This window comes from Columba livia, chromosome 11, assembly GCF_036013475.1.
Source record: "Columba livia isolate bColLiv1 breed racing homer chromosome 11, bColLiv1.pat.W.v2, whole genome shotgun sequence".
NCBI classification, from domain to species: Eukaryota; Metazoa; Chordata; class Aves; order Columbiformes; family Columbidae; genus Columba; species Columba livia.
The window spans coordinates 17994586-18022120 of NC_088612.1; the positions used below are offsets into that span (position 1 = coordinate 17994586).

Sequence of the window (27535 nt, forward strand, 5' to 3'; positions counted from 1 at the left end):
GCACAGACCATCCTTCTGGCCCCACCTCGCCAGCCCCCTCAATTACTGCCTGCTGCTCCATCGCTGTCCCCTGTACCGTTACACTCCAGCACCTTGCCCAGCATGAGATTATGGCTCTTCCCTCCTCCATCATCCCTCCCACACCATCATCCATCAGCTCTCCAAACCCTGCCCTGCTCCCAGACATTCCTGTCTGCCAGTCAACCACCTCCCTCCTCCTCCTCGTCCCTCCAGCTTGTGCTTCCCAAGCCTATCAGTGTTCCCCAGCCCTGAGTGCTGCAAAACTAATTAGCTCACTACAAAGATTGCAGAATAATTAGGGACTCCACTGAAAGCACAAAACTAGGCCATCTCGCCTTAAATAAATGCAAGGAAGCGCCTCTCCGCTCTGCTGACGGCCTGCGATTGCTTGGAGCAAATGGTTACGCGACTCGCCATCCCTTGGCTCCCACTCCAGGCACATTCACCAGCGGTGCCTCTGCCTCTCACCCCTTAGACAGGTACTTTCTGGCTTTTTCTCTTCGTGTCACTGCCACTAAAGCCAGCTCCTCCCCAGAGCTCCACGGCTGGCCAAGCACTGAAGCAAGCAGGCGGCTCTCTCAGAGATGCTGGGGCTGCCGGTTTGGGCACTGCCTTCTCAGTGGTTCACCATCTTCTTCTCTCTCTAGGAGGAAGCATGGAAAATAGTTAGCAAGAAAAACATCTGCAAAATTTCTTTTCCAGTTGTCTCTGCTGAATGTAAGAGATGACAAAACAAGAGCAGGAGGATCTGGGGACTACACAGGTCACCCTTCCTCATGCACAGACCGTCCCGGGGACCCCATGTTTGGGTGTGTTGAAGTCCCCTGGTGACACACAGAGGTTCCCTGCAAACATGTGTCTCCTGCCACAGAAGCACCCATCCCTCCTGCCTCCTCGAGGTGAGGAGCGGGAGATGGAGCACGAGGCAGCCCAGCACGAGGCACCTCTGACCTCCACTGCTCACTCGCCTCCCTGCACTGCAAACGATCCTCCTCCAGCCATTGTCTGTGCCTGAAGTGCTCCACACAGTTTTGTCACTTACTAATGATATTTAATAACAACCTGACACTCAGCCCCTGCATCTCACTTGCAGACCCGAGGCAGCCGCGCCGGCAGCCTGACTAATGGCCCCAGCCCCCTGGGAAGCGGCGGTGCCTGCTGCTCCCGGGGAAGGTGCACAGGGGAGTGTTGCTTTAAGCCCTTCAGAAGATTCCCCAGCTCCTGCTCCTCCTGAGCTTGCTCAGCCCAGGCTGGGCATCCCCTCCAGGCCTCAGCCCACCTCTCCTGCCCTCACCCATGGTGAGGAGCGCTGGTGGACAGAGTGGGAAAGGACAAGTTCTCATCTTAGGGACTGTGGCAGGATGCAAACCCCCCTCTCTCCCCCACCCTCCTTCAGTATGGAAGAAGTAGGCACATCTCCCTCTCTCTCTGCTGTCTGAGGCTGACAGCTTCTTTTGTTTGGCCCCAGAGCACCCTGGCCAGGGCCGTTAGGAGAAGGGAGCACCGAGGCGCCAGGGAGCCACTGGGTGCCCATGGCCAGTGTGGGGGATGTTTGGAGGCTCCAGGGGCACCCACAGCCAGTGTGGGGGTGCAGAGAAGCTTCTGGAATGCCTACAGTCAGATCTGGTCAGCCTATAAAACACGGGACTCTCGTCGAGACTCCGCCCATTGTCGCGGGTCTCTCGGAGCACGAGCAAGATGCTGCCGCCGAGAGCCCCCTCCCCGGGATGGGGACTCCGCTTGCCTTGCTGCCTCGGCTGTGAGGAAAACTTCTCCTTGCAGCATTGCGAGTGTATTTATACTTTCCATGCACATTTGCACATGTAACTGTCCGTGCTCAATATGAGCACGTGTATAAATTATTTCCTCGCACAATCACGAGTGTATTTTCCTCCTGTGCTTCCACATAAGCACGTGTAATATTCTGTGCACATTTGCACGTGTATTAACCCTCGCAGGATTGCGAGTGTATTATAAATTTACCCTTGCAGAATCGCGAGTGTACACTTTCCATACACAATACAAGTACATGTATCCCTTTAAAATAATCCCACACCATGTACAGGCAAGTGTGTACTCCTCCCGGACTCAGAGACGGCTCTGGCATTGTTTTGGGTGAAGCCATGTGCGTGCACTCTGTGGACCTCCTGTTGTATTAGTTGCTGCCCCTTAATAATTTTCCTCAATTGATATTCAAACCTGTATTCAAGTCACTTTTGGAGTGCTAAAACCCTGTTTCTCACCAGTTTAATAAAAGTTGTTTTGGACCCTGTTGTCCCTTAAACTAACTTTGGGGTGCCTCCATGACAGGGACCAACCAGCAAAGGACCTGATGGAGACTGTGGCATTTGACACGAAGCTGCAGTGCCTGCCTTATGGCCCTTACAGGCTCAGCATACCCTGCACTGTGCATAGGAAACCTGCACTACAAATGCAGCCCCGTCCCTCCTTTCCCACCTCAGAAGGGTTAAGGCAGGGCTGCCCCCGCTATCGCTGTATCTGCACCAGCAAATGGACTGGAGCAGCTGCTCCCCTCTCCTGAGCGGCTGCTGAAAGGACAACGCCAAGGTCAATTAGAGCCAACCATAGACCTGCCTTTTCTTTCTCTTCTCTTTTTCCCAGGGCTCACAAGTGTTGACAATCCAAACAGATGAGAATTCAGGACAAAAAACAAGAGTGAAGGCTCCAGACACCTTCATCTAACAACCCTTCCCAGGCATCCTGGCAAGGCAGCTTAGCATTGCCTTTTCCGCTGCAGCTTGCCCGCCCATTGCAACCTGCTCCAGAAACCACTGGAGACAAGACCCAAAGCTTTTAAAACTCCTCTACTTCCCTGTCTTTGTGTAACCAGACAGCATGGTTTCACACTTACCATGCCTACTCAGAGCATATAAATCCTTTGTGGCAGAGACATTAGGGATAAAACTTCCACTGGTGCGATCTTACCTCAGGCTGAAAACAGAGGGCAAAAATCACCTCAGACAACGTTGCCCAGTGACAAGAGGATCTGGCGCTGGCACCTTCAGAGGAGAGTGAGAAGTCTGGGGTGGGCTGGGATCTGGGGAGATCCAGGAGGTTCCTCCTGGCACAAACCCTCCCAGATGGATGCTCAAGGCAGTAAACAGATATGTCTTTATCCTACAGTGCAAGTGGGGCTGTTCTTGTCTTTCAAACACACACCTAATCATTTTTAAGATCTCTGCCTCAGAACTATCTTTTTGATAAAACTAATCACAGGCTTAAATTACAGATAAATACCCGATATTAAAAGAACAGTTTGAAAAGGAGGAAAGGGGTAGTTTAACGGTTCTCGTTTTCTCTGCTTTTCTATAAGCAGACATCTCAGGCTATTTAACTGCAGAGCTTATGAAGCTTCATTCTGACAACTCTTTCTTTCAACTGTGGCTTCCACAAATGTTTCCCTTGGTTTCTCCACCTGCTATGCTGCTGTTTGCTGTATTATTGCAGCACTCACCGTACCATCCCCAGCTGGGGCTGGGAAGCAGGCACACAAAAAACTGTGTGAACACACACAAAAGAATAAACCCGCTGCTTAAAAGGCTAGACCCAAAAGCATCTACATCAGGAAAGAGGGACACCGAGATGCCTGCAAGGGATCTGGGCTATATAGCTCAACAAAAAAAGAGCTAAAAACAATAAATCAAAGCTGCAAGTATCTCAAGAGGCCGGCTGCGGACAGAGGGCTGTGCCAGCTCAGGTCTCCTGTGCCGGCCCGTGTGCTGCCAGCCAGGAGGACGGAGCGGCTGCTGTTGGGCTGGCAGGAATGATCCCGATGCTTTAAAGCACTGCACAATCCAGGCTGCCGCTGGTTTCCTCTGCTCTGCGGGAAACAATGGCTTTGATCAACAGAAGATTGCTGAGTTAATTGTAATGATATTCTAATAAAGCTGGGGAGATTAATTACGGCTCTTTATCAGAGCTGGCCCTCTGCCAAGGGTTTGTGAAATTGTTTTCCTCTGTTTCTTGTCATTTGAATTTAGGAGAAGAAAGGAGGAAGCTGGGTGCCTTTTTTTCTCCAGCAATCAGGACTGTGGCCTCGTGCCCTGCTCACGCTCAAGCTCGGCGCATTGACGGAGCGGGGAGGGCGCAGACAGGGAAAGCAAATGGAGAGCGACAGAGCAGACCAATTAGACAAGATGCAGCACAATTACGCTCCCAGTCAATAAGTGGCTTGGTGCAGAGAAGCACAAAGGAATGAGGCGACGGTGCACGGACCACAGCCGTCGCTCCATGGAGGGTATACCTGGGGCACGTTGCACATTTCCAGGCTGAGGGGGATGGACAAAGGGCAGGCAGCACTCGCCACGAGGGCTCACAGCAGCGGCACTGCCGTCAGGCAGGGCGAAGGCAGCTCTTTTTCCAGAAAAGAGCTTTCTTTGTCTTCATTTGCACTCGTACTGCTGGCACAGAAAAGCAAGTGTCCAGAGAGCAGCCAGAGCCCTGCTAAGTGGCCTTGGGGAGCGGGAGACTCAAACCTTCCTATTTTACTTGACAAATAGCTGTTCCTTCCAGGGAAGATTTAGCAGTGCCCACGCAGGTGAGAGACAGACCTGCAGAGGAATGATGCAGACAGGAAGGCAGCAGATCGATCAGGCACAGCTGCCCATGCTCACTCACAAAGCAGGCAGGAGAGGCCATTCCTGCAGTTGCTGGGCACGCGATGGGCTGGGGGAAGAGCTTGCAAGGCAAACCAGGAGGGGGAACGTGCTCCCCGTGCAATCCAGAGAGAAAGCTGAGGATTAAAATAGTACCACTCACTTTTAAGCAGGCAGCAGAGGAGTACCAGGAAATATCCTACCAACAGGTCAGGACTTAGCTGCTTTGAGGAGAAAAAATGCCACCACCTGACCCGTGGCCTTCAGGCCACGAGACACGCGGCTGCTGCAGCAGCATTGTCCTGAATGGCTCTGGGAAGATGACACATTGCTAACTGCTTGTGAACCATGAAGACAGGGTGGGAGTCTAGATTACAATTTTAAGTATCATTGCTGTCAAATAAAACCTCACCAGGTTTTGTGAACCAGCGGCGCTTTTCGCCTGCTGAAGGATCAGACCACGGCAGCATCATCCCCTCAGTGCTAAACCAGAGGATTTAGCAAGGTCAGAACAGGAGAAGAGTAGGGTTTGTGCTCTGTACCATCACCCTGATGACAATCTAGATGATACTTTAGGGTTTTCAATGACCCATAGAACTATCTTGCATCCAAAATGTTTGCTCCAACTGAAAGGAAAAAATGCTGATCTAAATACTTTTCTCCTGGAATATGACAGAAACAATTATTCATTTAGGCTTTTTTAAAGACTATTGAGTTCGGCAAGATGTTGCTCCAGGGGTAAAATAAATGCAAAGATGTTTCAAAAATATTTAAAAGCCCCACTTTTTTTAGATAAGGCAACTCCAGCTTTCCCATTTCAGAACAAATCCTTACACTACATCTGAGTTCATCTTAAATACAAAGAAACAAACAGAAAAGAGAACAATTACCAAAAAGATCAATATTGGAAAGCAAAGTGCTGCAGAACTGTATTCATTACCTTCCATCCCAAGAAAATTTGCCCTTTTATATGGATTCTGGGTGACTGAAGTATTTCAGCAGCTTAACACACTCCTTAAGAAGAAAATCTAATTTCCAGCTGCCTTGAGACCTTATCCCTGCCTGTGATGGGTCTGTTACTGGTCCCCCTCGGGGGGCTTGGGACCAGCGGCACCAGGGGGGCACGGCCAGGGGCTGGTGTGTGCCCGGCAGCACCCACCGCTCCAGCACACGTTACCTGAGATTCCCCATAAATAAAATCATCGGCATCAGCTCTCGTGCTCATTTCACAGGCGGCTGCTCTGCTGACAGGTTTCACACGCTGCTACCGTGTCTTGTCAGCTTTATACTCTCAGGCCAGCACTGGCTCACCAGCTCCAATGTATATACATAAAAATAAATGGCTCAGAAACCCCAATAAAGTGACAGATAACATAATGGGACACGGCTTCAGAAAATAAGCTTGTTTATGGAACCTCTGCGCCTCCAAATTTGATTTATGTCATGCAGGCTGTCTCTCAGCAAGGGTTTGGGGAGGAGGCCTTGCTCGTGCTCACTTCCCATGACAGGGATGGCTGTGGGTTAAGAGCTGCCTTTGGGGCTTCTGCCCCAAGACCGGCAGCATCAGTGTCAGGAGCAGAGAGTGGAGCTTCCCGCAGGATTTGGTGGATGTGACCATCCTCCAGCTCCCGCAGGAGCTCAGTGCGTTTGCCAACAGCCGCCCCAGCCAGGTCTGATGCCTGCCCATCTCAGTCAAGCCTTCCTCATCCTCTCTAACCCTCCTCCCAGACAAGTCCCCTCCTCAGGCTCTCTGGGCTTGCCCAGGCTGCCTGCAAGCTGGAGGTGCCTGCAAAGAGCTCAGGGCTTCAGCAGCCAACAGAGCATGTGAAATAAAACCAGACGGTGCCTAAAGGAGACCACATGAGCTTCAAACGAGAGAGCTCCTGATGGCACAAGCAGGTTCTCCTGGTAGCCCTTTTGCTCTGGGCTGCAGATGGTCCTTATTCAATCTCTTGCTAGAAGAGCTTCCTCGCAAACAGGGATAATCCTTCATTTGATGTTTGCTCCCTTGGATATCACTGTTCACAGCAAGCACTGCAATTTGTGTTTATTCTTGCCAAGCCATGTTTATTCTTGAGCCGCTTTGATTGTTACAGTGAAGGCTCTTTCAGTCAAAGTGCCTGTTTCCAGGGGGCTAATAATGAGAGACTGTCAATCTGGAGACACAAGGGAAAAAATCACAGCCCCTCCTCTCACAGAAAACACTCAACTGCTGCCAGACCTCACACTTCGTACTTCTCAATCTTTGATATGCAGCTGGAAGATTCTTAGCTCCAGCCTCAAGTGGACATGCCGACAGGACGCCGGCCCCAAAGCCTTCCCTGCAGAGATGTGCAGAGGCTCTTGGGAAAAGCCTCACAGCCGCAGTATATAAACGCCATCAGACAGAGGCGTTCTAACAGCCCCGTGGCTCGTTCACACAGCCTGAACCCCGTCCCATGCACCAGACGTGCCTGGTGAGCACAGCAGAGCCTGCGTGGTGGAGCTGGGCTGCTCCTACAGGAGCACCAGAGCTCCTGCCCAGGCAAAGCTCTTCAGAGCAACCCACGGGCCCAGAGAGTTCAAGCTGCAGATGGTGGGTCACGGTAATTTGCTGCAATTTCCTACACTGTGACTGATGCACCCAGCAGCTCCCATCCTGAGCCCAGGCTCCTGCGTGTGGAGCAAATCCCTGGCTAACTGCTCCTGAGCACGAGATGAAGATTTACCCTGCAAGATGCCGGATCACGCACACAGACCTGCCATGGCAGAGCCAGAGCATCCCTCAGGCTCAAACGGCAACCCCGTGGCTCCCCACACCTTGTTCCAATCTCCAGGCCTTTGTCCCATTCAGATTTTAATCAAACCTTGAATTATGCTGCCATTTGTCTGAGGCTTAGTACTAAGGAGGGCTGTGGGGGAGGTTTCCCCTCAAATTAAATAATTAAAATGTTTTTCTCAGGCTAAATAATTTTAATATTTTCCCTCCAGCAGACCAGTGGCAATAAATATTTAATACATTCCTTGCTTCACTGCATCCAGCATGTTGCCATTTCAGAAATCATTTTATTGTGTGTATTTTTCTTCTTTTAATTACAGTCACCCAGTATCAAGCCACTTCAATAAATAATCAAAGGCAGGGGAGAGACAGGGCAGCCGTGACGCTTCAGCAGACACATGCTGTGCTACCGGCACGGGGGGTATGGATCCCATGCTTGGGCCACCGCTTGGGGCTGGCTCTGACCCCCACCTAACGCTGCAACCCTGGCTGCAGACAGCTCCTTTGGGGCTACTGATATAACTCCTCAGGAGGGGATGTAGACCTGCCAACTCCAGCGCAAAGCTCTGTCCTGCCAATGTCCTCTCCGGCAGGGCCAGCAGCAAATGCCAGGGGATGGGTGTAAAAGCCGGCCAAGTGTGAGCTGATACCTCCCCAGAACGCTCCTCCAGCTGTGGGCGATCTGTGGCTGAAGGACTTCCTGAATCAGGCATCCTATCTCTCCTTTAAAAGCCCTCAATGGATTTATTTTTATTTTTTTTCTTCCAGGAATTTCTCTAATTACAAGGACAGCCTGAGCGTGAGCACTTCTTAACTGTTCTCTGTCCACACCAGCCACTGATTTCCAGTGCAGGCAGGTGAAGCCTCCCCCGGTGCCAGCAGCGGTAGGTGGGCTGCTGGTGATGCTGGGTGCTGTAAGGGGGGACTGGGCAGGAGCAGATGTCAGAAAATGCCTCCCCCAGTGCTCTGGCAAGGAGGGGGTTACCATCTCCCGCAGCCTCCACCACAGCCAGCCTGGTGAATGGTATTAGCAAAAATGAATAGAAATACTACATGAAGCTAATAAGATCTGAGGGGAGCTCCTTAGACAAGTTGATTTCCAAATTGGACTGACTTTAACCTCACATAAATAAAAATGAACGCTTATAAAATATGGTGGAAAAATCCATAAGGGCAGATGAAGGCATCGATGCATTTTCATCTCCCTCCTGCCCTTGCAGTCCAGAACGGGGTTCCATGTGCTGGTCAGGATCACCACGACACTGCCCGTGCTCTGGATTAGGCCAGGCAGGTACCGTCTGGGGCCGGACTTGGTCTGCAATGGAAAATGCTGCTCCAGGGTGTCCCTCAGGCCCCAGTAAGGTTTGGGGCTGGGGAAGCTCCCTTGGGACGGCTGCCTGCACCCTTCACTCCAGGCACGATGGAGTGGGTATCACACAGGAAGGGGCAAGGGCTCAACCTGGCCCCACCAGCACTGAGCTGTACAAACCAGTACAAAACAAGTCTCCTTCTCTGGGTGCCAGTAAAGGTCCCTCTCTGGTATCCAGACACCTCTTTTTGCTAAACCTGGGAGAACATTATTATCCCCAGCTAGGCTGCCAAAGTCAGCTTGAAGTCACCGCTGCTTCCATGAAGCATGACAGCAGGACAGACACACAGCACGCACGCACGGAGCCAGAAGGATCTCACAAGCTTGTATTACTTTAGGTAACCACTGCTAAAAAAGGCCCTGCCCCAAAAACCTAAGCAGAAGATGAGAAGAACCAAGAGAACACAGGGTCACTGTCTGACAGACAGGTGGTTCCTACACTTGCTCCTGAGCCACTGTCACCAACATGGGACAAAGGCTGGCAAAGGAGGGGTGAAGGGCAGGGAGACATTTCTTGCAGGGTGCATCTAGGAGCAGCTCTTCAAGCAAGAGGCACTGGGGCAGAAAGCAGAGAGCTGGGAGACAGCGAGAGCTGGCAGAGGCTGTCACCAGGGGCTGACTGACAGTGAGAAACCATGTGTAGAGAGGGATTACGAGGTTAACAGGAGACAAAGCTGTGAAAGGCCTGGAGAGCAGAGACAGGTAACTGCTGTTTGCCAGCAGGAACCAGCAAAAGCGAGTAAAGCATGGGTGACACAAGCAAAATGACAGGCGAGGAAAATGATCCTTGCAGCAGAGCTCAGAACAGGCAGGAGTGGGAGAAGATTGCATTTGTCAAGGCCAGAGAAAGGGATGTTGCAGGAATTGAGCCATGAGATTATGACACTCAGATGAGAGTTTTAGCTGTACCTTAGCAACCCAACGTGAGGGAACGCAGCAGGCTGAGCACAGCCCTCTCTGAGCTGGCCAGGGATCAGGGTAACCTTCAGTTACCCATGCAGAGCTTGTACATGGATGCTGAGATTTGTCCAGGCAGCACAGGAGGTGATAGCATCTGAGGATGGGCTCTGGGGAGTTGCTCCTGAACCCAGTCGTCTGCTGGTGCAATTAAGATGATCTTCAGACAGACAACACAAATAGAGGTAGACAGAAAACCAGGAAAGATGATTTGGGTTGCCAACGGAAGGACAGGTCTGCAAGAGGTCTGTGGGACAAGGAATCAGGAGGAGGGAAACGTTCTGCTGGTGTTGAGCTGTTTCCAGGGAGAGCTTATCAGCATCAGGGAAAGCAGGGCACGGGGCTAGCCCTGTGCTGGAACCAGAGGAGCAGAGCCAGCCAGCAGTCATTGGCGGTACGTTCAAGAAACTATGGGAATTGGGGAAGAAAAAAGGTGGGAGAGATCTGACGGGGGCTAAGGTAGAAGGGAAGAAAAGCAGTCCTGTCTGGGAAGAGAAGATCAAAAGGGGAATCATGGTGTAAGGAAAAAGTCACTGCACCCCCTGCAAGCTGATCTGAGCCTCCCACAGACCAGCCAAGCGAGAGGCATCAGGGCGAAAGTCATAAACCAGCTGGCTCAGAAATCCTGGTAATAGCCCCAGCTGCCCTGTAACAAGAAGTCTGGCCTTCAGAAAGTATTACGGACAGTAGCAAAGTGGAACAGCCTTAAATATCCATTTTCTCCATAAAAATAACACAGTCTATGACTTTAGCTTGATAAGCAAATATGTACAGGGCAAAGAAACCACAAAACATAAATGAAACAACTTCTGGGCTGCTTAGGACAGAAAAGGATCTCCTTTTGCCTAAGGTGAGCAAGGTCCCTGGAAAAGAGTGATGGGTCCAGGGATCTGGGCAACTAACTGATGCTGAGGGCTCCGTTCCCCTCCAGAAGCACAGGCAGCCATTTGGTGCTTGTGAGACCTTTTCTCTGCTGCCACGTGTCAGCCCAGAGCCGGTTGTGTGCCGGAGCCGGTTGTGTGCCGGAGCCGGTGCTCACAGCGGGCTTTGCTGGCGGTCAGGGGAAAGGTCTGCGAGCTCTCAGCTCTGCTTCTGCCAGGAGATAACCCGGGGATGATGGAGGAGCCAGCATCCAGCAGCTGGAGGTCTGTGCTCACCCATGAAAGCCAGGCTTAGCCAACCCAGCTCTCACCTGGGCCAGCAGGTTTCAGCTCAAGAAAGCAGCAAGCAGCCTCCCTTGTGTTGTAGCGATTACAAGCATCCCTGCCTCCAGCCCGCCCTGCCATCCTCCCTGGCACCACTTGAACATGTTTTCAACTGACAGACAACACCAGCCCTGAGGAACCGGTCCCAAAAATGTGAGTGTGTCCCAGGGGCAGCCTCTCAGTCCCCTTCCCAGCCACCCCCCGGCAGCTGGGGGAGCGCTGGGCACACAACAGTTGCAGTGTTTCTGAAATAATATCATGCGCAATTCTAGATCCATAAAAAAAAAAAAAGGCAAAGTTTTCTGACCCAATTCAAGAGTGGAGGGGAAAAAAAAAAAAAAAGAAAAAGAAAAGAAAAAATAAAACCAAACCAACTAGACCCATGTACTAAATCCTCCAAGGTTTTTGTGGCACTGAGATTCAGGCTCAGACCAACTTTCTAGGAGAGGAATTCCCGCTGTGTCCCCCCTCTGCACTCACCGCTCATTATCCTCAGCATGGAAATTTTTCCTACAATTTTCAGAAGGTGCTTTGAGCTGTTTTCAGCTCAAAATGCTCTGTGCAGTGAATCCAGATTGGACTCGGTAGGCAGGGGTTACAGGAGGCTGCAAGCAGGAACAAAAACCCCGCAAAACACACACGCAACATCAAGATGACTCCAGCCTCCGAGGGTTTACCATCGTAAGTCCAGACCTCGCAAACTTCTCCTGAGCTTTACTGGTCAGGTTTTATTGAATGTGGCAGCACAGTGAATTAAGCCCAAGCGTGAGCCAGTGCGGGACCAGAGCCGTGGTGTGCGAGGGGTGCGCAGACGCGGGGACGCTGCAGGACACAGAGAGCACCCCCCGCCCCGCGCCGTGTCGGAGCAGATCAAATACAAAACCCCACCGGCGGGTTCTTCACTGCAAACGCTGTCATGGCTGTTCCAGAAACAAAGGATGATTATAGGGGAAGAAGCCTCCCTCTGCCAGGGGGAAACCAGGTTGCTGCTCTCGTCTTTGAGTTGTGTTGCTATCCGAGCGCGGGATGGGTGGCTCTGCCCAGGGCACCACTTGTGGCTTGGACAAGTCCCCGATCCTCTTCTAGGGCATGAGGTGTAGGAGAAGGACTTACAGAGGCTTCGTAGCAGGGACAGACACACAGATGTCTAGGGCAGACTAGGACAAAGGCAAGGGAAATTGTTCATAAAAGCAACAGATTTACCTTTCCCCTCTCCTCCCTCATGCAGGTTTTGTATCAAACCAGAGACGCACAGGTCAGATTTGGAATGAACATCAGAAAAAGAAGTGAAAATAAAACTTCAGACCTGTTTGGTTTTTTTTTTTTCTGGATATTTCTGAAACAGAGCACTTTTCACTTAGGAAGCAAGCAGCGTGCACAAACAAGAAGTAAAATGAAATGACCCCAAACAAATGAAATGGATTTTCATGGTTTGTTTCTTCCTCAGGGTGTGTGTGAGGGGAAAGGGATCACTGTCAGTCTCCCAGAGACATTTTTTAACTGTTCTACTTCAGACACCCTGTTGAAAAACTGAATTATTCAGAGAGCTCTAATTGCAGCTCCAAGGTATCCTTCCCTTCCATCACACAGTACCATCCTGAGCAGAAACTGCTGTTTTCCTACTGCTTTCCCAAGGGAAACAGGCTCTACCCACACCCAGAGATCGTCATGTACCTATTCCCAACAGCACGACACCTTGGGGCGAAGAGGGTTTTTACGGACGAGCGTGCACAAATCTGTACATGCGCATATAAACTTCGCAGGATGGAAGGAAGAAGAGGAAATAATAAATCCCCTTGCACTCACTAAGTCCAAACAAATAGACTGAAGTGGGAGCCTGATTTGCATTGGTTTGATTGAAGATGTAATTTGCTGCTGAATAAATGTGGTTGCATCCAAATCAAACCTTTAGTCCCTCAGACATTATAACTCTTTCCTTTCTTCCCTCAGGGTTTGCCAACCTTTAAGGCTGACCAAGGATGATGTATTACAAGAAGGAATAGCCTTAAATAAGAGAAAGGCAAGTTTAGAATAGATATAAGGAAAGACTTCGCATAAGGAAGAAGGAGATGTTTGAAAACAGCTCCAAGAAAAGGTGCCATCACTAGGAATGGTCACAGCCAGCCCAGCTGCACATCCCACACAGCATCACCTCAGGGTTATGGTGTCCCTCACACACAGAGTTGTGCTCCACATGCCATGGGGCTGGGGCTGTGTTTTCCCAGCAGCCTCCTGCTCAGAGCACTTTATATTCACCCCTCAGTCTGCCCCATGGGTCTCCATCAATGCAGGTGGCTCTCCTGGTGCCACCATTTCGCCATGGTTGCCCGTAGCATGGTACATAATCTCATGTCCTCAGGGTGGGTGGGAGACATGCAGGTCTATGTAAGAGTGCATCGCCAGGATGGGCCTCTGATAGAAATTTGGGCCAAAATTAATGCTATTAAAATTGGAAAGTATTCCTCAGAGCTTTTCAGGAACTTAGGGCCCTGGCCTTGCTGCCTTGGTGCAATTCAGACCTTTCCTCCTTTGCTCATATCTCACTGGCTCATCACAAACACCACCCAGCTGGAATTGGCACTTAAATGCCTTCCTCAGGCTATCACTGACTGGGTGAATCTGCTCCCTGTCAGACACCCGCTACACACTGAGCTCCCTCATTTGTTCTCTTTCCTTTCCTTACAGTATCATATTTATGAGATTCCTCCAAGGTCTCTATCGATCGCTCGGGCAGCCTTGGCCACACAGCAGCTATTAGAGCAGCGAGGATCCCTTCAGCCTCTCAAGGAGGGAGCAAAGGGAACCAGAGCCCAGCAAGAACAGATTTACTGGGCAGCAAAGGAGGACAGAGCCCCTCTCCTCACTAGCCCAATCCCAAGACACAAATGGTCCTTCTCCTCCACCTGCAACCCCATCCACACCACAGCCACATCCAGCTGTCAGGCAGCACAGTCCTGAGTAGAGAAGACACAAGGCAGTGCAAGAGAAAGGATTATAGCAGCCACAAAGATGAAAAACTGTGCATTACAGGCAGGGAGGAAGTTACTCGCACGTTAGGGAGCAGCTCTCTGCTTTGCCCTTTGTCTCAAGCCCTGCAGACCTGCAGCCATGCTGTGAACACACCACAGAGATGTGCATCTCCTGGCCATGAATTCTGCCCCTGCACGAGCTTCAGTGCTCCAGCTGCAGCTTTCCAGGGCAGAGCACCCCTGGGAAGAGCAAGGATGCTCAGAGCCTCAATTTATATGAGGGAAATCCATCACAAGGCATGAAAGCCTTTCATTCAGGACAATTTGTTGCAGGAGTTATAAACTGAGGTGCTGGAAAGCAAACTGTCAGCCAGGAGCACTGCAGATGGGCAAGGTGGAGATGGCTGCCCCTGCAAGAGGGATGAGAGCTACCTAATAAGCATTTATTGGGCAGATGAGGCTGTAAATAGCACGTATGCTCCTGAGCTGGGCATGGGGAGAGAAGGGAGCAGGGGTAGGCAGCCTTGTCCCTGGGAGCTCCTTATAACCCGGAGTCATCACTCAGAAGCAAGGACCACGGTGCAGGCAACACCAAGGCCAGAGAAAGGGAAAGAGGCAGAGATTGATTATCCTGTAAATCAATTGCTGGGCACTGATTACAAAATAAACCACCAGGGTAAAGGTCAAGTGTTTTATTATATCACCCAGCCACAAGATTTATTTGCCACTTGGGCCATCAGTCCCTCTTGCCATCTATTACCGGGAGCTGCAGCTCTCCCTTCCCTGCACACAGCAGCACGTGGCTTTGGGAAAAGATCCAGCAGCCAGGAAGGGGCAGGTCCAGGCATCGATCCTGTAGGACCTATGCAGCCACATCTGCAACACTGGGAAAGGTGACAGCCAAACAAATCAACCCTGCTGCAGACAGCAGTGGTGGCTGAGGATGGTCACCAAGCCCCCCATCGCTATCAGGCTGCCTGGAAGCAAACCCCTTCTTCACGGTGGAAGAGACCAGAGGACCATGGTCTCCTCTGCAAAGAGCCCCCTGGCCTGGCTGGGGTGCACTGTGCAGAGACCCCGCAGCAGCTTGGCTTCCAGGTGTACTCGCTATTTCTTTCTGAGCTCCAGGAAAGACCGAACCCTTCGAGAGGATCAGCAGCTTCCCAGCAGGGAAGAAGGGCCTCACTCCAAATCAGATCTGTACCCAGCCATGCCCACTTCTGCCATCCGAGCTCTGTATCCATACAGGGAGAGCTGCAGAGACTCTCATAACACTTTACTGGAATTCAGCCTACAAAACTTTATTTTTTTTGCCCCTCCTTTCCTTTCTAACTTTAGATTTTAAACACAAGCAGCAATAAGAGGAATTCCTGGGAGTATTGTTCATCTGTTTCCCATAAGCTGCTTGTCACTGACCATGAAAAGATTTTTCAGCCTGGCTCCCAAAATACAAAAACCCTAAAATGGACACTTTTGAGCCCTTCGCATCAACCAAAGGAGAATAACGTCAGAGCTGTAGGATGCGTGTGTGTACTGAGAGGGTGGCAGAGATCTGTCACGAGGAGGAGGAGCGGTGCCAGCCCATGTGCCATGAGCAGGGCGCCTCTGCCTGCCGCCGGCTGCAGAGCCCCGCAAGCACCAGCCTGGGGGCTGTGAGCTCAGATACAGCCTGGGCTGGGGCTGAGTCTACTTCTGGATGTCCCCACTGACCACAAGGCTGTTACCCCCTATCCCTGTTGCCCCACAAAGGTACTCTGCCAAAATGGCCACAGCAGTTGGCACTTGCCTGTGAGTTTATTTTTCTTTCCAGGAGCACTGAATGTTTCAACTCTGATTTTAGCCCATCTTTCAGCAGAGGCTCCAGCTTACAGGCCCAGGCACATGTTCCCACAAGCCACGTAGGACAGCACTAAGTAGAGGGACACCACCACGCAGAGGGACACAGCCACTAAGGGTGCAGTTGATGTGATTAATTGCAACACACTCCTACCCTGATGTAAGTGGGTGCTGTCACTAGAAAAGCCTCAGTGGTTGACCATGGCTGGGGATACAGCCCCACGGCCACCTCCTGTCCTAGGGCAGGATTCAGACATCTTTTGTAGGGCAGCAATCACTGCTCTGCTCCTGCTGATGCCACCCTCTCAGTAAACTCAACCACCACTCAAACTCAACTGTCTCCAGCTTGAAAACACAAGGCATCCTCATCCCCAAAGGTGAAGCCTCCACTCCAGTTTCTCTAAACTGCAACACAAATATTCCAAGTCCTCCAGGACAATTCTCTGTCCCAGCAGAGTCAAAGAAACACAAGGACACCATGGTTTCCTCCATTGGTCCCTGCTTCCCCAAGGGAGGCGGCAAACTCCACAGGACAAGTCCTAACAGCGCAGAGATGGGCATCTCTACCAGTAGCTGTGCTGCTCTCAGGAGTCATGTTTCCAGCTGCATGGGTGGGCTTCTCTGAGCATGGTTCTCATCTCCAGAGCTGGCACTGTCATCCACAATCACTACCTTGACCTTCATGGGAAGCATGTGACGGGTAACCAGCCCCTCCTGCATTCTCCTGCAGAACCTGATGGCAACAATACATTATTCCAAGCATTGATTGCCTCATTCCTGGAGGCTTCTGCAAATCCCTCAGAGTCAACAGTATATTACTTTTAGGGCTCGGTATGTCTGCTCCTCTCCCACAGGGGTTTTGACCTGCGTGGACATCCATCACTCCTATCGTTTGGCCTAGCTCCATGTTTCTGATGGTGGTAATGAACAGAGGTCGGCACGAGACAGTTACATTTCCCAGCCCTCTATTCACTCCTCCTGGCAGATTTAGAAGTTCACATTTAATCTGAAAGAGGGAAGATGGAGAGGAGCCTCACTAGCTGCAGTTTCTGTAAATGTCAGGATAGGAATGAGATCTTAGCAAGCCTTAATATACTATGCAAATCCTCAGAGCATGACCATGTGTTGCCAGGGCTTTTTATTCCCCTCCATGGTAATCGGAGAGACAAGGATTAAAAACAGGAGTTGCCACATAACTAGCTGGTCCCTCTGCTTTACTAACCATTGCTTACAGACAGTATCTGGACATATGGGCCTAAGGCACTGTAAAGACCTACAGGCAGAGGCAGATGTTCTCCTAAAGGGTGCTAGCCAAAGACTTTTGCCTGCATCTCCCTGCTTTGGGGTGTATTTGGTGTATGTGCAAGGGGCCAAGGCACATGTGTACACTGCTGGCTGTCAGCAAACAGCCACAGGTTTGGCATGTGCATGGCTGAACGTGAGACTGTGCTCCACGGAGACAGGATGAGGAGGAGGCACTGCCTGCTGTCCAGGCATGCTGCTCTCTGTACCACTTTCTACAGCTGCATGTTTACACCACTTTTTTCTTCACTTTTTTTTTTTGTTAATGTATCAGAAAAGCTCCATCACCTTCCTCTCCTGTAATGATGTTGACCCGATTAAAATTTTTATTGGTTTTTATAAAATAATTTCATACATACTGTTCCCTGGAGCCCTGCAGGGTGGAAGGAAGGTGAGGGAGAGAAAAAGATAGAAGAAAGTATATTAAGAATGAAGCAGAGAAGGAAAATATTTTCTTTTACTCTGAAATTATTTTTCCAGAATGAATAATAGATTAGACATTTTACTTGCCTTTTTTTTTTTTTAATAGTGCTCTGACAAGTGCCCCTGAAACACACAGGCATGAAAGAGTCACCACTTGAGCAGTCTGGACCTCTTTCAGTAGCAGCTTTGCTTTCCTACCACAGCTCCCAGCCCATTTCACCACCTCTCAGCAGTAAGCAAAGCCATGGCTGAGGGGCTGCCACAGCCTCAGAGGTGGGCAGGAGCAGGAGAAGAAGACCCCTGACCCTCCCAGCTTTCCACAGCACCTTCATCAGTCAGCCCAAAGCATCCCCTGCAGCCTGACACCTGTTTTAACTTGACGTTTTAATATAAGACCCAACTGGGTAGGAGCACCACTTTGTCCCTCTCCTTTGGGGATGATAATATGGGGTTCACCCCAGGGACTCAAAAGGGCTTCTTATTAACAAGGCACAAAGACAGGGCACAAGCAGGAGGTTGTGTGGTCCACACACCAGACTCTTGTCCTCAGCTTTGGCCAGGGACAGCTTGGTGAGCCTGATGTGCCCCTGGAGGGCCCATTGAGCAGGGCAGCTGACAAATGAAACACAAGTGACAAAGGGGGGGTTTGAAAGTTGTGATTCTATTGGTATTTTAGCATTTTTCTACTGTTTTCCCTCCCCACCAAGACCATGTCCTAACACTAACATTTCAGGCACAGAAATCACACTGTTCTTTTGCTCTGGTCCCTAAAAAAAAGTCAGGTCCTTGCTAGTTTGAGGAATGTCATAGGAGTGATTTAGTTACAGAATTCCATTTTAATGTATTTAAATTAGATTGCACCCCTCCAGCCCAGGGACTAAGTGTTGCCTTCCAGAGGAAGGCAGCTGCCCCTGCAATGGGCAGCTTGGCACCCTAGGTCTCAGTGCAGTTAAAAAAAATAAATAAAGAATTAAAAAAACTAATGCTTTGCAGGGAGCTCAACATTTGCTTCAGAAGTCCTTCCAGGAGAGGCCCCACAGGGCTGACTTGTTTCAAAATTTAGTTTCCCTGGTAGATGGTTATGAAATAACTATTTCAGTGCTGACAGACGCCTCACCAGAACCCTCACCAGAGGCAATAAGTCTCTGAGCCAAACCTGATGCCAGTGGGGTCTCAGGTGGTAGCAACAACAGCTGAGTGAAATAAAGGTGAGGAATAAAGCACGTTACTCTGTGGGCACCGTTCATGGCCGGGAGCTGAGATCTCCTGCAAGTTTCTTGCTCTCTAGGTGGTTCTCAAGGTCACATTGCTGGAGGTATTGAGGTTGTCTGGGTAACCTTTAATATGTTTTGGAATAAATTTGTGGGGTGAGGGTTAAAATTTTTTTCCAGCATCAAGTTCTCTAACAATTGCTGTTTGACATTTCCCCACAGGTTCTAGTTTTCTTCCCGCAGGGAGTGTTTAGACAAGCTCCAGGTCAGACCCATTCTGCTGAGCCGGGAGGGGATCACTTCCCCCTAAATCCTGCATTCCTGCCGCTTGCCAGGGTGGGACAGCACTGCTGGTTTACAGGGCACTCTCTATCTGCCCTGCTGCTACAGGCAGCAGTGACAAAGCACCACCTCACCCCCAGCAGCACTGTGTACCACACCTGTGGGCTGCCCTCATAGCCCCATCCCACCTGCTCCTGCCATCTCCCACTGCAGCACTGTTCTGAGCGCATCCATCCATGTGATTCGGGCTGTATCTGTCACTCAGACATCTTCATCTTGACTTTGAACACTCCCTGCTACTCCATTCCCAGCGAGCCCCTCCTGTGTCTGTGCAGGCTCTCTGCAGACTGCCCTGACCAGAGACTGGCAGAGCAGAGATCTGGCAGCACACAAAAGTATCTTGCAGCAGAAAGGGATTTGCAATGTAGTGAATGGCTAACTGATAAATACCACAGCGAGAGAAGTCCAAGCCCCAGATAAAAATTGCTTATGGTGTTAAGCTGCACCCACTGTCTAAGAAATGGAAGCACCTGCAGCCACTATTACATTGCCCCACACCCAGCACAAACCAGTCATTTGTTTCTGAGTGACTTTTATTTCAAGCTAAAGACAGCAACCAAGAGCAGAAGAATATAAAGCCTCCACAAGGGGCTAAGCAAAACAATTCGCCCCACAGCCTACCTGGAGCCAGACACAAAATGGTAACTGCTCCTGCAAGTGGGCAAAGAGCAGCAGCAGGAGCTGCTCTGCCTCAGTCCCGGCTCAGGAGGTGGACAAGAAATTAGGGACATTGATTTCTACTCTGTGATGGGCAAAAAGAACAACCCATAGGCACTAATCAAACCTGAATCTTTCTGAAACTTGGATATTAATCTCCAAAAATAGTAACCACTCCCCCTAGGTGTCTGCACTTCACTCCTCCTGGTTTGTGAGGACATGCGACACGGACACAGCCCCTCTCTGCTGGGCAACCAGCTCACAGGGGTCCAGAAATCTTGGCTGCAACCTGCAGGCCCATTTCCAGGCCTTGCAGCTTCCTCTCCTCCCATGGGAGCTCCTGGGAAGGCTCCAGGCTCTGAAGCTCACATCTGCGTACCAGCAGCCCTCCATCCCCACTCCCTGCCGCAAGCAGCCACCGGCTCACGGGCCACTGGCTTGGCTCCTTTCTTGCCCTCGCATCACACACGCTGATAGGTTTAAATAACATCAAATTATTTTCTAACCTCACATCTCCCTGTGAGAAGTGGCTGGAGCTGTCACAGGCACATTATGCAGGGGCAAACAGGAGAGGTGTGAATTTGGGAACCCTTGATCTGTTCCCGGAACAAGGAGAAAGGCCAAGTCAACATCAGCTCCCACCAACTCCTGCCATCAAAAGCCATCTTTCATAGGCAGGGATTTGGCAGCCAGTGCATAAAAGGAGACTGTGGTCCACACCACAAACCGCCATTGCCACAAGTGGCATGTCTTGGCTTTCACCAGAGCAGTGGAGCATTAACTGGGTCCCTCAGCGCACGGGAGAAGCTTGTGCTGCCACCGCTTCGCCCTGGATAACCAGGGATTTAACCTCCAGGTTTGTCAGTTTAGCACCTTGCCAGAACTAGGACTCATTTTTAGTATTAAAAGTAATGCATATTTATCAAACCTAGTCAGGCAGCAGGGAGGGGGGAACAGCTGGCAGCAGTCTCCCTCTCCCCATCTGACATGTACTCGCCATTTTTTGCAGTTTCAACAGCTCTCCCGCTCTAGTCCTTATAATTACGATAAAAAACCTCACACTCGACAATAGCGCCTGGCAGCCAAGATGCCAATGTGTTTCCATATAAAAGCCTCATTGCAAAAACCCTAAAATTTTTCAGAGTCTCTGTTTTGTGCCCATCCCCCCTTATGTCATTGTATTCACGTGGTCTTCAATTATTTACAAGCATACAAAACACTCCGGCCTGGATTCTCAACTGGTATTAATCAGTGAAGCACCAACTAAATCAATGGAGGAGCTACAAAGATTTGCAGCAGAGAAGGATCTGTCCTGCTGTCCCTGAAGACCCCTTCTTCCCTCCACAGCACACATTGGGAAGGAAAAAAAAAGGCTGTTTTTATTCTATTTCTTGATTCCCTGAGTTTGCCAGACATACACAAGCACACTAATGCACACGGAGACCTGCTCCCCACTGCTGACCTACTTTCCATTCATGTGCTTGCGACACGCTTCTTGTCTCCCACAGCAGCCCCAGGTATTCCTGGAAGCAGCATCCGCACCTTGCCCAGAGCCCTGCGGCAACACCTGTGCTCTGCACATGGGGCAGGCCCCTGGGTACCAGGAAAACATCCTTCACTTTAATGACAGATCAGGCTTTCGGGTTATTCAGCCAGCCTGGGCGTTTCCTCGGAGCTGGTGCAGCATCATCTGTCTCTGGTCCATTCCTTCGGGCCTTTTTCTCCATCCTTTTCAAATGGCAGCATTTCCAAGGAGGCCTGAAGGGAGACAGCATCCCCTGGCTGGTGAGCACAGAGGGCTGACACACAAGATGGGTCTCCTCAGGCAATGGCTGATCATTTCTAGCTTTCCAGCCTCCATAATTTTAATGCAACAAGACCAACAGAGCCCCAGGACATAGAGCACAAAATCAGAGGCACCAATATACTGGGATAGGCACGGGACATTCCTCTAAAGGTATGGAACTATCTTCAATCAATTAGTGGGTTTTTTTAGGATAGATTAACGCCCAGACACAACACTAAGCTTTCCACAAGACCAGGGCCAGTATAACCAAGCTTTCAGTAAGTCTCTCTCTGAGGACTTTGTGTTCACACAAAAAGCAGAAACTGACTTTTGAAAGACATTTTGTTATTTGCACCTTTCACTTAGAATCAGAAAGTGAGGAGTTCATGAAAACATAATACAAGTGCAAAGAACAGGTCTGTTCCCTTGGGAGCATTTTCACACTGGAGAATTGCATGTGAAACCCTGGACCACTGGGTATCTCATTAGAAGACAAGAGTTTAAATTCACTCCTATTACCATCACCAGTTCACAAACTGGGGCCACTCCATTCAAAACCAGAAGGCCAAGGAAGTGCAGGAGACAGACACCAGGCTGGGTCTAACTGCACTGAACCCAGCTTATTCATCCCTTATGCACCACCACAGCAAAGAGATGTCACAAGGCCTTCATCATGACTGGAATCATAATACCCATGATTCACATGGAAGACTTTTTATATAAAGCACCAAGACAAAAATAAAATGAAGGGGAAAAAAAACTTAACAAGAAACTTGTTTCATTCCCTACAAGATGGATAAACGAAGACGAATGTAAACAGCTCAACTTGACCCAAATATTTTTTCGTTGCTGAGTAACCCTGCAAAAAATGTTGTTATCTCACTAGCATCTGTCGAAATTAGATGGAAGGAAATTTTAAACAAACATTCATTGGCCCTTGTTTTAGGAATTTCAGCTTGGACATGAACTCTGGGGACTGCTGCTCTTGCAGTCCCAACGACCCCTTTCAGTAGGGAGCAAACAACAGAGGAGGGCAGGAAGCATCTGCAACATCTCCAACACATTAACATGCTGTTGACATGAAGGTTTACACAAAACATTTGGGTTTACAGCTTTCCAAATTCTTCTAAGAGAAGGATGTGGCTGCTTTGCAAAGGCTACAAGCAGGAAATAGAGGCTCAGGGCAGGAGTACAGCAGGAAGAGGGGTAGTCAGAGCAGATCCCTCGAGTCATTTTGGTTGGCAGCAGGCACCCGCTGAGGGGCCCAGACTTTACAGCCCACACTGGCTGCCATATGTTGTGACGGTGGCTCAGCATCACACAGGACCCAATTTATAGCATACTTTGTGGCTGCAAGTACCACATTACCCTCTGACTGCTCTCTGTTAGCACAATCACCTTTCAGCCAAGCATCTTCTAGCACCTCACTATCATATTTACTGATTTTTTCATGTTTTTGTAGGTGGAGGGAGATCTGATAGATCAGCTGAGAGATTCAGGCATGAGGTTTTAGTCTCATTTGCACTCTGGAGGTCAGGCCTGCTCACTCCTTCGCTCCCTCCCAATAGATAAGCGCTATCTCAACAAGACACAGATGCTTTTAGAGATCACCTTGGCCCTTGCTAAGCTGTGCAGCATTTCTGCCACGTGTGTCCTGGATTTGGAAGTGCATGGTGAGTAAGGCTGCGCCTGTGACACAGAGAGCACAGAACAGGTGTAGGGGGCAGATTACAGCCCTGAAAACAGTAGTCCTTCCAGCAACAGCAGACCTCCTTGCTGAATTTCTCCTGGAGTAACTCAAGGAAGAGACAGCCTGGAGGTGCAGGATGGAAACCCATCTTCCACCAGCCAGGGCTCGGAGGGAGAGGATGCCAGCGGCACCCGGCAACAGGCTGCAGAGACGAGACGTGCGTGAAGGGCAGAGCAAGGGTACAGCATCGCTGTGCCATAGTCTGCTTCTGTTATACAGCAGCAGCAATATAAGCCCAGTGTGGTGGCATGACGGCAGGGCAACACTGCAGCCCAGCGAGCTCCAGAGATGCGGGGAGTGGGATGCCTTCCCCAACGTGAGCGCAAGGTCCTTCCACCCTGGGATGGGGGAGGCTCTCACCTCTGGAGGACTCTCTGGGAAATACGGCAGTCTGCTCAAAATATTTAGCCTCAGTCACATACAGGCAACGTCATGGGCTGAACCTTGTGCCCCACAGGAGAGCAATGAATGAGGTCAGTTCACACTTAGTCGCTGGAAGGAGCAGGTCACCCTGAACCGCTTTACAGCCCTGCTGGGTCGGCTCAGCTGCCAAAATAAAGATTAAGGCAATTTATGCTGTAAGGGTTCCTAAAATATCGACTTGGTGCAAGTATTACAGCTCCCACCAGGGCTCTGAGGGAGGACAGTCATCCACACTTGTGCTAGGCAACTGCAGTTGCAACTCTCAGATTCATGGAGAATCTGGGATATTTTTAATATCTTGAAAGAAACAGCCACTGCGTGTCAGTTATTTTAACTTGGTATGGAGTCCGTGCACTCAGACCAGTCCTACTCCATGTACGTTTGCCAGTGCCCTTTCCCTCCCTCCACGACAGCTGTTGCCCTGGCCTGGTTTGCCTCCCAACTCACAACTGTTGCATCTGGATCCTCAGGTGATGCATCTGCGACATGCACAACAGGCACAGCCAGGGAGCTTCCTGGAGGAAGCAATTACAGAAATTGAGTTCACCTAAACAATTAAAAAAGCTGAGATATATCTCAAAGCTGCAGTTTCTCTACTACACCTAGGATCCACACCAGACTAAAATGCATCAGTGGGAGCAGACCTTGCTCTTCTCCATTTGCTGCCTGAGCACCCATTGGTGCTGACAACTTGACTGGGCTAGGCCAGAAGCTCCAGTTCACCAATGAGGTCAATACAGCCCAACTGTACTGTTTGGGTTGGATCAAGCACCTCCATAATTGAAGTGGTGTTGGTCACACCAGTGCAGCCAGGAGCCTGGGAGCACTTTTCCCCACAGCAGCATTTTCAGCCCTAGAAAGCAAAGGTTTCTGTCTGATCACAGCCCACTAAAAGGCTTTGTTCCTCCTGGCAGCTAATCCATGACAGTCAACTCCACAATTTTCCCAGCAAAGCAGATCTCAGCTGCAACTTAATCTCAACTTCTACTTCAGCTCTCATGGCCAGCTCAAGTGAAAATAAAAAGCAACTGATAAAGGAAAACCCACAAAGTGAACCAGGTGGTGAGGAGGCCACAGGCAGAAAATGCAACTGGAAAGAGCAATGCCACCACAGATCTAGCAGTGCAAACGTTAATTGCTCTTTAGTTATTCCAGTGCTTTCCTTCCCTGTGGCCGGTAATTGTGGGATTCCTGCCTGCCCTCCGGTGGCTGAGGAGGAAAGGGAAAGAATGAGAGTGTCAGCAGAGCGAGCCCAGGAACAGAGCATCCAGAGGCTGTTTTACCTCATAGTGGATAGCAGGAAGCTTCAGTGACCCTGAAGCTGCTGACATTTCTTTTGAGCACCACTGCAGAGCAAGTCTACTGTCATCTCTGAGGAAATCTGAAAAAACAGTGCTACCTACATGGAGACAGTGGAGAGACCCAGTACCTTGAGTTTCCACCTGACTCAAGAGCATAATTTGCTTCTTATCAGAGATATGGGTAGGAAACAACACAAACTGAGCAAGGCCAGCTCAGTTGTTTTGTCCCAGATTCAGCTGCATTTCTGAGGCTCTAAAGAACAGAGGGAATAACCTTCTCCTCTGTCCTGCTGCCTCCATGTCCCTAGATCCAGTCACTTCCACCACTCAAAGGCAGGCCTCACTGCCACTGAGCACACCTCCTACTATCAAAACCCTGATGACAAAGCTGGCTTCGTGCATTTGTGCTATGCTGCTCTGTGACCTGGAGAAGCCCAGCTTGGTAAAGCACAGCCACGTGATGAGTATGGCACAGTCACCACCAGGTACTACTCATCCGCTGTCATGAGTGTCATTGCAAGTGTTCCCATCCCCTCCAGCTTCTCCTCAGAATAGTCCTGAGCCAGCACCAGGTTCAGACCCTCAAGCCTTCAGCAGACCCCCTCCATGGCAATCTCACCCAGCACCATTCAAGTGTTTTGACAGACACTTCTTGTGAACAAGCAGAGAGACTGCTGAGAAAAACCTGCATTTAACTTTTGGGTTCAAATATATTCTTCTCCATCCACTCCAGATGCTACTCAAACACTTTGTAAATGGATATTTGGAACTATCGTGATCAAAGCAAGAGGAGGAAGAAGGTGAGGGCAAGGGCGCAAGAGCCCCATTAATAGGAAATCAGAATTCAGCTACATCCCTTACACAAGACAAAGGTGAGATAAAAGCTCTGCAAGGAAGACAACATGAGATCGCAGCAACATTGACTTCCTGAACATCTGCAGGCAGAAAACATGCTCGCTGTTTCCATACAGGAAAGAGCACAAACTCAGCAGTTTTCTTCTGGTAGGTTGATGGGAATTTGAAGCAGAGTTTTCACAGCACCAGTTATTTCTGGATTTTAAAGGCCCAAGAATAGCTTTCTGCTTCTTGCAGGCCCAAATACAAGCAACCAGACATCTGCCTATGGAGAAAGTGACTCTCAGTATCACAGATAACCTCCAGCAGGATGGGAACAGGACCAGTAGCCAGGAGACCTGGGCACAGTTTGCTGTACAATCCCCTGCTTCACCTCACAAGAAGGATGAAGGTTTCCATCCGTGTAGCACTTCCATGGGGGAGCTCAGTGCTAGCACTAACGCATTAACAGCCCTACGACTTCAGACTCGATTATTGAGGGTGCAAAAGTGGTTTCACAACTGAGCCATGAGTGCTTCCTTAGGCACTCATAGCCCAAAAACTGCAAAGAACAATCTTGCATCACCCCCGCCACGCACACGCCTCAGGGAGCTCTAAAAGAGAAACAGCCACCAAGGAGCTTGTGCCAAAATATCCGCATCTATTGGTGAGTCAGAGCAGCTCATCTTGCACCCACAACATGATAGTCATCTTCAGGACGGTGGTAATCTCCCGTTTCCTCCAAGGCATGAGGGAACAGGCTCAAGCCACAGACCAATCTGGCCTCAAACCCACAGCACACGTGTGGTAAGTGTGTGACAAGCTTTCTCTGTCCCAGCTTTGGGGTCTGCATGTTGTACCCTTAGCCAGTTGCTGACCCCAACACCCATCAGTGAAGATGCTGAACACTAACAATCCCACATCAGCCACAGAGGAGTAATTAAATGACCTATCTTAGCCAAACCTTCCTCCTAGCAGGCAGGAACTGGTGCTGACTCCAAAAGGCCATTTTTGCTGGCATTGCCATTACAGTGCCAGAAAGTGACTCACATCTTTGATGGGAGCATCTCATCCTGCCTTTCCCTGGCCAAGCCTCTTAATGAGAGGGGGGAAAAAGCATCATCCTTTTTAACACCGGAGAAAAGAATTGATGCTAGAGAAGCACAAAGAAGCTCACCGTCCACTCGGTGTGGCTGGTCAACACCCCAAGGGCTGTGGATGGTGGGAAGACTTGGGCTTGAATGCTGTCGGTGCCTGCAAGGAGAAAACAAGGCATCTTGTGAGTAAAGGGGCAGTGAACTCCAGGCCACTGGATCACAGGACAAAAGCTTCCAAAAGAAGAATGAAAAGCTGTAGCAGCACCACATGCATGGCATTGGGCCACTAGGGTGTGATAAACACCGCAGGCACACGGTCAGCTGCCCCATTGCTACCTCCGTGCCACGGAACCAACTTTGGAACCACGAGAGAGACACTTCAGTGGCAACAGCCAACACCACAATGTACACACTGCAGAGAGGAAACTCTTGTACCTTCCCACGCTCTGCCCTGTTTCCCAAGGACCCAATTCCAAGCCCTCCAAAAATCAATGAGGTAACAAGGAGATGAGTTGCAGCCAATATGGATTTGTCAAGAGCAAATCACATCAAGCCAATCTATCTTCCTCCTGGAACAGCATAACAGGCTTTCGGCAGAGAGCACTGCCTGTCAGACATCTCTGCTTCAGTGATGCTTCTCACACTGTCTTGCCTGCGATTGCCATAAGCAAGGGGAAT

General features: G+C 50.1%; 1 protein-coding gene across 5 annotated transcripts in view; it reads right to left on the minus strand.

Annotated features, from left to right (window-relative positions):
- The window catches only part of HMG20A (high mobility group 20A), a 170748-nt gene that overhangs the window by 6984 nt on the left and 136229 nt on the right, over nucleotides 1-27535 (minus strand). For all 5 annotated transcript variants that reach the window (XR_010475284.1, XR_010475281.1, XR_010475280.1 and 2 more), the window contains 2 exons: nucleotides 26938-27014; nucleotides 490-664 (listed from right to left, as the gene is read on the minus strand). The gene's annotated coding sequence lies outside the window, so the exon portion shown is untranslated. The remainder of the gene's footprint in view (nucleotides 1-489; nucleotides 665-26937; nucleotides 27015-27535) is intronic.